The sequence below is a fragment of the Thermobia domestica genome, chromosome 1 (assembly GCF_964235325.1).
Source record: "Thermobia domestica chromosome 1, izTheDome1.hap1.1, whole genome shotgun sequence".
Lineage (NCBI taxonomy): Eukaryota > Metazoa > Arthropoda > Insecta > Zygentoma > Lepismatidae > Thermobia > Thermobia domestica.
The window spans coordinates 93135292-93147966 of record NC_137454.1 but is presented as its reverse complement, the minus strand read 5'-3'; positions in this window follow the sequence as shown (position 1 = coordinate 93147966).

Here is a 12675-nt window from a genome sequence, read left to right as displayed (position 1 = left end):
CATGTATGGATATAGTAATAACATCGACTGCATGATATACTTCGTCTTCGGTAGTGGGTGGTTCCAGGTTTTCAAGTTTGTGTGCAAATAAAAAGCGATACGATTCCCAGTCTGTTTTATCAAAACGTATGACTTGACGTGGTGATATATTATGAGGAGGGTTTAAGGTTTGGCGTGTGATAGTGAGCTTAATTGGGAGGTGATCACTGCCCATAGGATCAAGAACGTGTACTCTACATCGATTAAGGAGATTGTGCGAGACTATGACGATATCGGTAGTAGTGTTTGATAGGTGACGAGTTGGTTTGGGTAGTTGCAGAATAGTACATGTAGTATGGTGAGAATGAAATCTTGGAAGTGGCGTTTTTGATGATCAGAACGGCTGTAAAAGTTGATGTCAGCCATGATAACAAACATATGAAAATTGTTGGAAATACATTAAATAAATCCATAAGGAAGCTCATGACCTGATCGTATGTAGGTTGTTGCAACAGTTACATAAAGATTAGGAAAATAGAGCGTAGTAATCAGGTGGGAAACCAATAGCTACCCTACCGTTTGCTCTGCGTGCTGGTAAGGTACAATCATGGCGAAGTACATGATAGTTAGAAACTTTACTAGAGCGTTTATCGGTAAGGTGAGTTTCATTGAGTAAGAAAGCATGGATGGTTTACTCAAAAAGAAGTTGTTCGAACAAAGTATGATGTTCTTGTAAGGAACTGATATTTAGAAACAATAGAATAATATAATCCATATCCGAAAACTCAAGGCTGTAGCTAAATAATGGAAGAGTGATTTTGACCAGAATAAGTTGCTTGGAAGTTTATATTAAGGATTCGTTTTGCTGTCAGTTGAATCTGTTGGAATACGTGTGGCCTTTGAAAAGGAAGAATGTTTCGGAGTGCTGTGGTGAGAAAAGGAAGACACTGGTTGATTTGAATAGGCTGAAAAACAGAGGTTGGCGTATTCGTAGTATTCTCGGTATTTTCTGTGACCCGTAAGGACACAACTAGCTCTGGTTTGTTGGGTTCAGGACGTGGACGTGCTTTGCACTTGTAACTGAATGTGAGTAGAGCATCCCCACAGGTGCTACAAGCTGGTGGATTGTTAAGGTTTGGGCAGGTTTTTGTAGAATGAAGTTGAGCAAAGTATCCGCATTTCGCAGGATCACGACAATCCGCTGTGGTATGCGAGCTATAGATCTGATACTTTTCACAACGCAATGGAAGTGGAGGGAAAGTATGTGATGGCTCCACTCGATGGCGTTTTTTGTATATAAAAGCTCCATTGCAGAGTAAATCATACGCGGACCATGTAAGTTGCCCCATAAGCGTTTTTGATGCGTAAGTATTTCATAATAGAGTGTCCTTTAGCTTTAAGTTCCTCGGTGACTTCTTCATCACTGATGCTTGGTTCGCCTCCACGTATGACTACGGATAAAGCTGGTTGTTTTCGTGGAAGAGATGGCTGTTTAATATGTTTGTCAGTTCGTTTTTACAGGTTAGCGTTTTTGACAAAGATTTCAAAAGAGTATTTATTGCGAATAGTGATGGCGAAGTTGGGATCCGGACACTTAATGATGATTCCGTTTCGAGTTTTAGCAATCTGACTGACTTGCGCTCGAGTGAAGCATTTGGTAAGTTGAAGAAAGATTTGCTTTTCGTTCTGGTACTTTGGATCGTAATTAGTGAGTAAATAAGTATGTAAAGCTTGTATCCCCTAGTGAAGGAAACTGCTGCTCGTCGTCGGAAGACGGTACATCCTTCTCGGTAGATTTAGATGGGGTAGGTTGAGATGAGTGGTGCTTTTTTGGCGGTGGCGACTTCTGCTGACTGTGAGTGCTACGCGTTGGAGCTGGGGATCGCGAGCGAGATCGAACACGTTCCCGGGATCCCTTGCTGTTTTGGGGTTTATCAACCTTGCCAACAGCGCCATTTGAAGTAGAAGTTGACGGTGCTGATTGTCCTGTATCGATATCCATTCGCAATCAAAATGGTAGCGATGAATAAAGAAGAAGATGAAAATGAAAGATGATACAACGCCAAAAATATTTGGCCTCTCTCGGGTAAAACCCTCTATCTCGCCCAACCACTACGCCCGTAGCAATGACCACCTGGTTGCGTTCATAACTTAGGATGGATCACAGCCTAGACTCCGACCTATACAAGGTACCTCAGTCGGAAAGTCGCGAGCCAATTGAAGGTGATTAAAAATATTTTTTTTCTAGACGAGACTAGCTACTCGCTCGAACCTTCATGGGGAAAGAGAATTTTGGGGATTGAGAGGAAAAGGATTGGGAGAGGGTCTAAGGGACGTTTCATTATTTTATTTAAAAACTTTATTCTTAATACTGTGGTATGCAGGAAGTGGGTATTGCTATCTTTGCGAAAGCAATCATAAGAATAAGGGAAGATTCATTATTGTAAAGTGAATTCTGTTTTAGTACATTGTAAGACTGGACATTATTATCTTTATGGGGGCAAAGAGATATGTGGGATCATGATGAGGTGAGGTGCTCTTGACGTCACAACACGAAGGTGAGAGTTAGAGGAGAGATGAAGGTTAATATTCTCACTTGGGAACTGCTCCAAACTTTGATGAGAGACAAGGGGAATCCCTATTAGTAACAGAGGAACTACTGTGCGGAATATGACGCTATGATATGAGGTTGTAACATTATATTTATGTTACATTCCAGCCCACAGTTCGCGTAATTTTTAGCTATATCAACATGATCAAGTTGCATTAAATAAGGCACGTCACTTTGTGTGATTATTACCTTTTATTCCTTTTCACTTAACTTCATTAATAATAATTTTTCTTGTTATTTCGGTGGTTGTCATAGCAACATTTTAAATAAACAGTTATCTGCTGTTATGGTAACGAAGATTACCATTTATACACATAAAATCAACATATATCTTCAGCCACTAAGATTAAATTTTATTTCTTTCTATTTAGAATCAACAACATTGTATTCTTTTCTTCTTCTTCTTCTTCTTCTTCTGCACAACAAGTTGTGTACTTCTACGTACCGTTGCTCAAAACTGAGATATAAAGTAGAAAAAATTCACAAAATAGATATACAATATCGTCGTATATATGGCTCCCGACGATGATTTATTGAATTGGTTACAATTTAAGAAGGAATTCTGGACCGTTACCTATCTTTACATATATGGTTACATTACTTTCCGAATAGCCCTCATATATTATATATATATATATTACTTTCATTTTATCTCATTCTTATATTCATTTAACAATTCAAATTTATTTTTGTAAACTTATCAACAAAGATGACTTATTCAAAACGCGATTAATTTATTTAATTATTCAGGTCTGAAGGCATATTCTTTAGTTCAATATTATGGGAGTTCATTGACGAATCAACTTAGTATATATTGACATACTAAATAACTTATTTCTTCCATTTGGGCAAAATTACAATACTGATAAACGATATTTGTATCAATGCATGAATGTAAATTACATAGAATTCAGAAGTACGAATTACAAAGAAATTATAACAATATACTAAATGAAACAAAATAAGACTTGATTAACATAACGGAAGAATAAAAATAAAGAAATTATTATATTAAGAATCAGTAAAGTTTATGTTTTGTTTATTCGAGCATATTTATCATAACTTTTAGTAAGCATTATTCGTGTTCATACCACAACTTGTTACAACTTAATATCCATTATTTTTATTATCTGCATAGAATTCAAAGTACGAATAAGAAATGAAATCATAACTGTATTCAAAGTAAAATAAAACAAATCAATTGAATTTGTTTTGTCGGACGCTACAACATTAGCTTAAGTTACATTGTCAAAGAGTTCGGTTAAATTGCATTGTACACTACAATATTGTATACGGTCCTGCCTATTATGTACTTCAACGGTATTCCGATTTCTATTTTGATAACTTCTGCCATCTATGAATCTAATATGAAATCCATTTCGTGGAAAGCTAAACTTTTTGTTCGCTTGATTCCTAAATGTATTACGATTATTGTTCCTATTTCTCCTAAAATTAGGTTCAGTTCTATTCTCAGTATAATGAAATCTATTATTATTTCTAGCATTAAGATCACCTTCTTCCCTGACGTTAATGTTGCGAGCAGGTACATAACTAACTTGATTACGATTAATATTGGCTTGATTCCGATTACTATTAGCTTGCAACATAGATTGACTTTCATAATAAGGTGATTAAAATTAATTTGCAGAAACCAACATTTGTTGCAACTTAAAAGGTAACAAGATTCGGATTGATGCTATTACTCTTGATTCCTGTTGATATGGATTAATTAACTTCAATTCATTGTATATAGATATCCCAAAATTAGTGAAGCTATATCCAATTTTGGGTTATAATGTCTATTTCGAACTAAGGCGTCTCTACTGGCCAACATGGAATCATTTTCAAAATTAGACAGTAAAGCACTTTTAAAATTTAAATAATTACGTAAATTGCTTCGGAATGCTTTGAACCATACGGAACACGGTGGTAATAAAATATGAGGCAGAATTTTCAACAATTTATATTTATCTACTCCCATTAACCCTTTGGGGATCTTATGGCACAATTTGTACCATACGGGATGTTTCATGGTACATTGCGTTATAACTCTCCTATTTGAGCTTTTTCGTCCTTTTTTTGTTTTGTTTTTCAAGTCCAGAGGCATTATAGAAGACATTACGTATGGTTTCACACCTTCCTGCGTCGAGACATAGGAAGTGATGACGTCATAAGTCTAAAATTTTTATTTTCGTGTAATACTTTTTGGGGGGGTTATGTAAAGTATTTTTTTTTGGCGGGCTTATTTTTGCACGTAGAAGATTGAAATTTTGCACAAACATGCAGTCCACCGAGTAGTATTTACCAGATTCTTTTTCAGATTTCTGCGTTAAAACAGGGGGGATCCAGAGGGTAAAAAATTTGAAAAAGGAATATTTTTACCCAAAAATCCCGTTTTTCCTCATTTTCCCGCCTTAGATACATGATGGAGACAAGTGAATGGTACCGCCTGAATGGCAGTTCTATTCTGAAGGGAATGATATGCGACACATGGCCCTAGGGTAATTAGGGAAGTGTCAGGAAATTTTTACCAAAATATACTTCTGTATAGAGAAATTTTGGACATTTTCGGTATTATTTTTTTGCGGGCTTATTTTTGCACGTAGAAGATTGAAATTGTGCACAAACATTCAGTCCACCGAGTAGTATCTACTAGATTTTTCAAATTTCTGCGTTAAAACAGGGGGGTACAGAGGGGCTAAACCTTGAATAAGGGAATTTTTACCAAAAAATCCCTTTCACGGGATTTTCCCGCCTTAGATACATGATGGGGACAAGTGAATGGTATTGCCCGAAAGACAGTTCTATTCTGAAGAGAATGATGGGCGAAACATGACCCTAGGGTCATTAGGGATGTCTCAGGGAATGTTTAAAAATTTCCCTCTGTATACGGGAATATGGGGCATTGTCGGTATATTTTTTTTGGCGGGCTTACTTTTGCACCTGGAAAATTGGAATTGTGCATAAACATTCAGCCCACCGAGTAGTATTTACCAGATTTTTTTTCAGATCTCTGCGTTAAAAAGGGGGGTCCCGGGGGGGCTAAAAGTTGAAAAAAGGATATTTAGACCCAAAAAATCCCGTTTTTCCTCATTTTCCCGTCTTAGATACATGATGGAGACACTTGAGTCATACCGCCTGAAAGGCAGTTCTAAGCTGAAGAGAATGATGGTCGAAACATGACCCTAGGGTAATTAGGGATGTCTCAGGAAATTTTTTACCCGATATCATGGTGTTTTACGGTAATTTGGGGAATTCCTGATAAAATTTCTCCCGCCCTTGGTATTCAAGATAGAAACTTGAAATTTGGCACACACATTCAGTATACCAGGTACTATTTACCAGATTTTTTTATATGGCTACGTTCACACAGGGCCGCTCCAGAGGGCCCAGAGTGCGAGAAAAAAATTTCCCTCGGAAATTTTCCCTTTGACATAATTTTCCCTCTCCTGGTATATGGTATGAGCATGCAAGTGGTATCATTTGAAAGCCAGCTCCATTCTGAAGAGAATGAGGTATGAACCATGATCCTAGGACAAATAGTGACGATGCACTAGCTGCTTGACTGAAAGCCTAAAAAATAGCCCAAAAAACCAGGTGCCGGAAAGGGTTAAATCATACACTTCCTCGAACTTTTCTAGGAACGTGCTAGCCGGGATGTCATCTGATCTTCCACTAAATTTTGTTAAGGATCTAATTTCGCTGAACCGAAAATGATTATTTCTACTATTATGCTTAAAATATTTGGTATTTACGGGAATGTTTTTCCAGCGGTGAGATGAATGATTTCTTTTCCTACTTTTCTCCATACTAGCTTCACTATCGTCCTTGTCTGAGTATCCTTCGGATGAATTACTATCCTCCACTACTCTTCTGGATCCATATGATATGGGTTCATTGTTGACAGCGGGAACTCGATCATCATTTGTAGTACTAAATTTCTCTTTGATCGCATTTACTTCTTGCAATTCCCGGATCTGACTAGTATGTTCATTAACTAAGGTTTCCACAACTTCTACCGAACTTTGTACGTCAGTAAATCGATGTAAAACCTGTTCCATCTTGTAATCTGCTTGTTCTAATTTGGAGTGTAATTGTTGGTTTATTTGTTCAAATTTATTATCCATTTTATTAGTTATTTGTTAAAACTTAACATTTATGGATTGTGTTAGTTGCTCCAGCTTGGTACCCATTTTAGTGTCCATTTGATTAGTTATTTGCTTTAACTTAGCATCCATCTGTTGTGCTAGTTGTTGAGTTTGATGTGACATTTGCTCTAGCTTGGTAGCCATTTTTTGCTGTTGCTGCGATATTTGCTGACAAAGCTGTCTTATAAGGTCAGCCATGTTCGTTGATGAGTTCATATCAGATAGCTCTATATTATAACAACTGTTATATCACCTCCTTCTGGTCTTTAACGTTATACTATTATCTTGTTTGAGCAGCACAATGAGTAAACCAAATTGACATAATACAAAATGTCGTTTTTTGTATACCTTCTTTTTATAAACGTTATGATTCTTAAAAGGTAGTTGACATTATGTCTAACCTTTCTTTTGTTACCATATTAATATCTAAATATATCGTCTTGGTGATAGCAACAACACATTCATTTATTTAATACATTGAATTATATTATATATTTTCTTTTCTCCTTCTTAACCTAGCTGGCTAGTACATATTTTATAGACAAGATCAGACATTTTGCCCAAAGAATACAATTAAAAATACAACACATCGTTGTAATATCACAACCTTCTTTATTTATATTTTCACTTCCAGAAACATTAATTTTGATGTTTCTATAAATTCTTTTCTTGCTTCTGAGTAAAGTATACTTCGTATTGAAAGCTATGATTAGACTGCTTTATTGAACTTCAAACTAACCTCAAGGTACTCCTGGTCGGTAAACACCATCTAAAATGTAACGTTATATTTATGTTACATTCCAGCTCACAATTTGCGTAATTTTTAGCTATATCAACACTATCAATTGCATTAAATAAGACAGGTCACTTTGTGTGATTATTACCTTTTATTCCTTTTCACTTAACTTCATTAATAATAATAATAATTGGCCTTGTTATTTCGGTGGTTGTCATAGCAACATTTTAAATAAACAATTATCTGCTGTTATGGTAACGAAGAGTACCTATTATACACATAAAATCAACATATATCTTCAGCTATTAAAATTAAATCTTATTTCTCTCTATTTAGAATCAACAATATCATATTCTTTTCTTCTCCTTCTTCTACACAACAGATTGTGTACTTTTATGCACCGTTGCTCGAAACCAAGATATAAAAATAGAAGAAATTCACAAAATAGATATACAATATCGTTGTAAGGTGGAGGATGGTCGATGAGAAAAGTACGAGTGAGTGGAAAATCGGGGTGGTTCGGGGGGTAGAGAGTAATGATAAAATGTGAAAGGGAGAGAAAGAGGAGAATGTATGATGGAATGTAGAAGATCGGAGTTGGTATGTGCGTTAATAGTATCTCGGAGGAGCGGGTGATGAAAATTGAGACGTGTCTGAAAGTATTTAAGGCGAAGCTTTTCGATATGGAATAAGATGTGAGGAAAAGGCATTCGATCATACAGAATCTGTTGAATTGGGAAGTTTGATGCGGTAGGCAATACGAAGGGCATGTCGTTCAAGGACTTTAAGTTTGTGATAATAGAAAGGGGTTGCTGCAATCCAGGCAGGATGACCATAAGTCAGCACGGGGCGAAGGAATACTTTCTATGTGTTTAAAAGAAGGTCTGAATCAAGACCCCAAGTTGTGCCAGTTAGTTGTTTAAGTATGTTAAGTCGATAGTAAGCTTTTGCTGTCACATCTTGTAGGTGTGCTTTCCAAGTAAGGTGTCTGTCTAATGTAAGGCCGAGGTATTTAACTGTTTTAGACAGCTGAAGACGAGTGTCGTTAACGGTGAGAGTCAATAGAGATGGGTTGCGGTGTACTTAGAGATGTGGGTCGGGTAAATACCCAGTGGGTAGGTAAATAAAAAATGGGTATTTACCCCTTTTGTATTTACCTACCCAAAAAATGGGTATTTTCCGAAAGTTCAATTATTTTGAAGTTTTAAGAATTGTTAACCATACCGGTGACCTTTTTTAATATTTTGGGGTCTATCGAGCGTGTTTTCTTGTTCATTCACTATATATATATGCAAAATAATAACCAATTGACCCCGTTCATGTGCGGTGCGTGTTTGCAGGCAATTTTGACCATGGGCCCACCTGCGATACAATTTTGGATATTAAATGTTATTCTAAGTTACAACGTCATCTAAAACGTGTTTTTGTATTTTTCTCCAAGAACTTCATAGGTAAAGAGGAGATCAAAATATTGAATCGAGTGTTTTGAAAGGGGGAAATGGTGGGGATGAGCTGTTACAATTTTCAGACGAAGCCCTCGTGTACACATATAACTAACTACATGCATCTAAGTTTGAACAACATCGATCAAGCCAATCTTGAGAAATAATTAACTTTTCCGAGTTTACATCATTGCTCACGAACAAATCAGAGTCAGTGTTGAAACATGAGAAACTAATGTCTCCTGGAGGTACCCTCTTGTCGTCTCAAGATTGATCTCGGGCTATTTTACTACACTTATCCACCTATGTCCTTTCTTCACCAAGGTGTGAACGGCTATTAAACTTGGATTATTTTCACCAAGACTTAAAAAAATAAGAAATCGTAGTATGATCTCAAGCCTTAGGTTGTCCAAACATAGAAATCGTATATAAACCCTCTTTGTTAAATCCTTGGGAGACAGCCCCAGTTTTAAATGTAAAGTCTGTGATACGCCGCCGATTTTCAAGAACCCTATAAAGTTATTGTTTATTTTCATTTGAGAACAGATGTTTTGAGACTTCTTCAATCCAACAATTTTTCCCGAAATGTGCAATTTTGAAATTTTAAAATTCTCAGAAATGTTTCACAGACAACTCAGACAACCGTCATACGAATAAAAGATAAACGAAAGTTGGATCATGTATCTAAAGTATTATATATCAGAGACTACAACTAATTGAATAAAGACGACCAAAATTATCAAAATCTTTCCGAGTTGAACATTATGGAGGTTCAAGTTAATCATGAAAAGATGGTATCTTATGTCTACTAGTTTCCAACTTAAAAGAACATTTTGGAATAATTTTAATGAAAGGAGAAAGTGAGTTTGATATAGTAGGCATAGTCGCATTTATTATACGAAAAAATACATCAATTTCCATAAAATATACAGGCTTTTCTTAACTTTTTATGGATTCAACCTTACTATTTCGTATTTTTTATAGAATCTTAATATTGATCTTTCTTAAAACGCCGACGTATGGAACCTTAATGATGTGTTCCAGGAAGCGTTGAAGGAAACCATTGCCAAAGCTATCTTCGTTAGTGGGTGTCCCCTGTCACTTGTTGATCACCCTTTTTGGATTGAATTTTTTAAAAGGAAATTCGTTCTTCGTATTCTTTCCCATCAAGGTATCACCTGGCTATGAGTTACTGGGACGATCAACACAGTCAAATGCAAGAGGAAGTTAAAATGAAGTTAGAGGAATCAAGAAATCTATATTTACAGTGTAACGGTTGGAGTAACTTAAGAAATGAATCTATCAGTTATTTCGTCATTTTAAAGCCTGAACCTGTTTTCGTTAATTTCACGTTGTCGAAAGAAAATAAACACGATGCACATTACTTGTCTGAAGAGATTATGAATGTCCTGTAAAAACATAACCCTGAATTTTTTTTAATAATCATAGAAGACAGCTCGTCCAACATGAGAGCAGCTTTTAAATTAGTAAAACAGAAGTATCCTAATATAGTATCTTTGGGTTGTCTTGTTCATCTTCTCCGTTTGCTTTGTTCGGATTTCCATCGGTAAAGACATTACTGGGAAGTGTAATTGATGTTGTTAAAACAATCAAACATATCTGCAAGCACTATTTACACAAAACTCAAGGAAGAAAACTGTTATAATTTCGTTAAAGTTGCTTGAAGAAACAAGATGAAACCATTTACAATGCCTCCAAAGTGTGCTTGTCAATAAAACCGGGCTTCAGACGCTCGCGTGAGTGAGGAATCGTCATTACTTTCAGAAACCAAGAAAATACTTCTTGATGATGTATTCTGGATTTGTATTGAAAATCTTGTAGCCATTTTGAAACCTATAGTGGATTTGATTAAATGCTTCGAGTAAAATGAGTATCAGATAGACACTTTGCACTCAAAATTCCAGAGACTTCATCTAACTCTGACAGAACAGTTACCATCATCAATCCTTTCGAAAACAGAAGAGCAATCAATGACGGAAAAAATTAAACAAAGAAGTGAACCCGGCTTGGGTCCGATTCATCTGGCTGCAGATCTCCTCAATCGCACTTTTCACGGTTGCAAATTGACCTCTGAGGAATTGCTGGATGGAGTAAACTTTGTTTGTGAAGTTGGAAAACAAATGGAATTGAATTCTGTTTTACTGACACATGTGAGATCACATTTGACTGACTATAGGGACAGGGAAGGAAATTGGGCAAGGAAGTTTTTGTGAGACGGAGTGGAACAAATGAGCTCACTACTGGAGAGGGTTTCGAAACATCACTGAATTAGCTGATGTCGTCATTCAAATCCTTTGTGCTCCGGTTACATCTGCTGCCTCAGAAAGAACCCTCTCTACATTTAGTAAAACAATAAATCGTTTATCATTGGAGAGGAGAAGAAAACTAACATATCCTTCTTATAACTGGGAGCTTTTAAGCAAGAGATTGCCTGAAGTTTCACGGATGCAACACTCAGGACCAGGATCATCAAGGAACAAGTCACCAGCTGTTGGCATGGAAAAGAACAAAACACCAGAGACATTGGAAGAGGATACAGAGAAATGAGTGACATAGAAGGAAATGAAGAGGCGAGTAATAGTGATGTTGATATTGAAGAATTATTTGATGATTCCGACTCTGATCTTACGGTTGATTCTGAGTAGGACGATAAAATTTGTGGTCGTTTTATAGTACTCCAACTATGGTAGAGGTTAATTGCTGTTCTATATTGAATAATTTAAAAAAATAAATATTACTGAGTTACTATACAGTTTAATGTTGTTTATCACATTAATATTTTAAACATGCTATTCCAACAAATTCTTTCACAAACCATTATTCTTAGTCTTAAACTCCATTTAGTAAACATTTCTAAAAATCAGGAATTAGTTACTTAAGTGTTTTACGAAATGTTATTCCTTATTTTATGGATAATTTTCTTTCAACGGCATATCTGGTAAATAATTTAATCGACCAATTTATTAAATGTAATTACCTTGATTATTCTGCAACTTTCGTAATCGGTAAATGTGGATTTTTTTTAAAGTTTCTAAGTATTTTCAAGATTATTAGTTACTAAAGTCGAGTTTCTTTACTATGATATAACTATATCAACAACTTCGTTGTTACAGTGTAGTTTCTTAAACAGATTAATTTATTAATTCCGTAAATGAGGTGTAAAACTTAAGAAACTTATTTGTCCAATTCTTTGCACACTCGACAATTCAGTATATCTCATTGCTTATAGATGAAATATCAAAAATAACATTATTTTGCGTGAAGAAAGTAACCAGCCGTATCTGTAATATCAATTCAGTTTTTTTTAATTATGAAAAAGTTGTTTTCATCATTACTATTCAAAAAAAAATTTAAGGTAACGTTAACTATATATATATATATATATGTGTGTGTGTGTGTGTGTGTTTGTGTGTGTGTGTGTATGTGAACTTTAGACCTTTAAAATAGGAAAGCAATTATTAGTAATTCATTTTCCGCCATTAATAAATTTGGTACACCAAAAGAAAACGTATTTCTTTAGTAATAGAGATCCTGCTGTTACTTAAATACTTTAGTTAGTGTGTTCATCGGTGATTTGAAAACTGGAGAATGTATTGTAAAATAAAAGAAGATGAGCCAGATTGAGAAAAATGGAGAAAATTTCATGAGAGGCGAACCTAAGAAAGAACTTAAATTCCGTGCCATTAATACCAGGAGCTGCTGGCAGGCAGAATACTTAATAATAGTGTATGACTGGTT